This window comes from Dipodomys spectabilis, unplaced genomic scaffold, assembly GCF_019054845.1.
Source record: "Dipodomys spectabilis isolate Male_0828 unplaced genomic scaffold, ASM1905484v1 ptg000032l, whole genome shotgun sequence".
Lineage (NCBI taxonomy): Eukaryota > Metazoa > Chordata > Mammalia > Rodentia > Heteromyidae > Dipodomys > Dipodomys spectabilis.
In genome coordinates, this window is record NW_024870709.1 from 31,729,780 (window position 1) to 31,732,770 (window position 2,991).

At 39.2% G+C, this 2,991-nt stretch overlaps 1 non-coding gene across 1 annotated transcript; it reads left to right on the forward strand.

The window, feature by feature from the left end:
* Window positions 1–341: 341 nt before the first annotated feature.
* LOC122105716 lies at window positions 342–444 on the forward strand. Its single transcript, XR_006147075.1, has one exon. It is a non-coding gene; the product is annotated as a U6 spliceosomal RNA (small nuclear RNA).
* The last annotated feature ends 2,547 nt before the right edge of the window (window positions 445–2,991 follow it).

Sequence of the window (2,991 nt, forward strand, 5' to 3'; positions counted from 1 at the left end):
TTTACCATTAATGGAAAATTATGGAACTTCTATTGACTCCTCAATCCTTTGGGCTACAATATTTCTTTATTTTTTATTTATTTTTTGGGGGGGGTGTCCGGTCGTGGGGCCTGAACCCTGGGCCTGGGCGCTGTCCCTCAGCTCTTCAGCTCAAGGCTAGCACTCTACCACTTGAGCCACAGTGCCACTTCCGGCTTTTTTCTTTTTGCTTATGTGGTGCTGAAGAATTGAACCCAGGGCCTCTGGCATGCAAGGCAAGCGCTCTACCACTGAGCCACCTTTCCAGCCCCAAAATTTCTTTAAAATATTATTATTTTTATTATTTTAAGAAAAGCAGGCAAGTGCTGGCTTCAGCATCACAGACACTAACATTGGAACTATATGAGATTAGTATGACTCCTGCACAAAGATGACATGCAAATTCATTAAGCACTCCATATTTAAATAACCAAATAAATATGTATATGAGTAAATAAACCATTTCAAAAGTCTGATAAGAGTATAACTTATGTTCAAGTAATCACCACATCATTATTCTCCATTTTCTCCTCCTTCAGGCAATTTTTTTTTTATTGTATAGCTTCTTAACCCTTCTTAACCCTCCTCTTTCCTTCCCATTTACTCTTGGGTAAAGGTGAATCAAATCAGGTTCCTTGCAATTAAAATGATAAAAAGGGTTGGGAATGTGGCTTAGTGGTAGAGTGCTTGCCTAGCATGCATGAAACCCTGGGTTCAATTCCTCATAAACAGAAAAAGCCAGAAGTGGTGCTGTGGTTCAAGTAGTGGAGTGCTAGCCTTGAACAAAAGAAGCTCGGGGACAGTGCTCAAGCCCTAAGATCAAGATCCAGGACTGCCCCCCCCCAAAAAAAAGGTGATATGTCAATACCTACTACTGTTTTTGATAGCTTAATCCCAGTATAATAAAAATTTGAGAATATAATTTCAGGAATCATTTTACCAATTCAGTTATTTGGAGAAGAGATCTTGACTTCTGAATATGGGCCATGCAGCAACCAACCAAGTTGATCCTGTCCTGTGTTTATCTACTCTAATAACAGTTAAGAAGGGCTTTTGTGATCTTTATTTATAAGTGATAAGCATTGTCCAACTTACTTTTCATATACCATCTCACAGAAATTATATATGTATCATATATTATAGAAATTATATATATTATTGCTAGAGGTAAAAAAAGGGAGGTCTATAAAATTGAGAGCTTTTTTTAAAAATAATGAGGCTCAAATTTCTTGTTGCATCTGTTAAATTCCTATACCCTGGCTTTCAACCCACAAGTACTCTTCTACATTAGTATGCTTAAACTAAATGCACAAGTGTTTCCAATGCGCTTACAGAGAAAATACATAAAATGAGAGAGTCCTCTTTCTTTGTAACTTGTCTTACATCTTGCTTTCTTCCACTGATCCCTATATCTGTGGCAAATTTAATCAGAACTCATCTAGACATTTCAGGGTCAATTAGACACTATTAAGCTCCTTTCAAGAGTCAGTATTCTACTCATTGTTCCCTCCTGCTATATTTTCAGAAATACATGAGTTTAATACATTTTTCTTTTTGATTAAATTCTTTAGGTAAAATGAATTCCTCTTTCTGGAACCTGAAACCTATGATTTTCTTCACCCCTCTCCCCCACTATTTTCCTTTAAACAGAAGTTTGGATGAATTATTAGGAGAACAGAATCAATTATTTCCATATTCACTCAGTGGGAAAGAGACTGGGAGTAGAAAATTAGAGAAAAGTCTGCCATGTCCTTGGCTCTCACCTCTTCCTACCAAACTGTTCTAGATGATCCATATCAAACATCTAAATCAGTTGGGGTGAACTGGGTTCCAAAGGGTTCTCCAGTTTAGTTCCTGTTCATAAAGAGAGATTTGGGAGACTATGCCTGAGTAACAAGAAGGAAGTATTTCAAAAGCAGCAGCCGAGCTGAGTGCTGGTGGCTCCTGCCTGTAATCCTAGCTACTCAGGAGGCTGAGATCTAATGATCACGGTTTTCAAAGCCAGCCCGGGCAGGAAAGTCCATGAGACTCTTATCTCCAATTAACCACCAGAAAACCAGAAGTAGTGCTGTGGCCCAAGTGGTAGAGTGCTTGCCTTGAGCTGAAGAGCTAACTGAAGGACAGTGCCCAAGCTCAGAGTTCAAGCCCTATACCCGACCAAAAGGAAAAACCAAAAAATCCAAAAAACCAGCTGCCAATATGGGAGCAGGGAGAGTTCTTGGCCAATCTTGTAGTCAGGCTCAGGTTCACCCCACTATAAACACTATTAATAAAATTTGTCATGGTTGAACACTCTTTTGTTTTTTTTAACCAAGTTAGAAAAGTATACACGATAAGTACAAAATGGGAGAAATCTGTTGTCATGAGGGAGAGGAAGCAGGAAAATCATTGGAACTGTGGTTCATCTGCTAGATGTGGCCTGCACAAGGCCTCTTAAGAATGACAAGTGCTGGGCCTGTGTGACTCAGTCCCCTCCTACAGTCAGTCAAGGCAATCTTAGAACCATTCAAATGTAAGATTTAAAAGTTCTCAGAGATGTTACCCATGTATTCTGGTGGTGGTATGGAACCTTTGGCATTCTTGTGGAGAAACCTCTGTGATGTGCATGCACAGGAGACAGAAAAACATAAAAAAGCCAATGGAGCAATGGTGTCTCTGTGCCATGAAATGGGTTTACAATGTTAATTAAAGTAGTCCACTAAGAATGAGAAACTAACCTAAAAATACCTGGGTAAACTCTTCCTAGCAACACTGTTGCCCTAGAAATTTTCTTTAAATTCTTATGGTAAAAGCAAAAATTAAAGAGCTGTTTCATTGGGCAGTTGGCCATGAATACCTCAGATTCAGGTGGCATCCTTGATAATGAAGAAGTAAGACAAAGGACATGAATCTTGAGAGTCATGACTAGAAATCAATTTGGATGTGACCATAGAGTCAAGGGCTGATGGTGTTGGTAATGGATGAGCTTGCCGT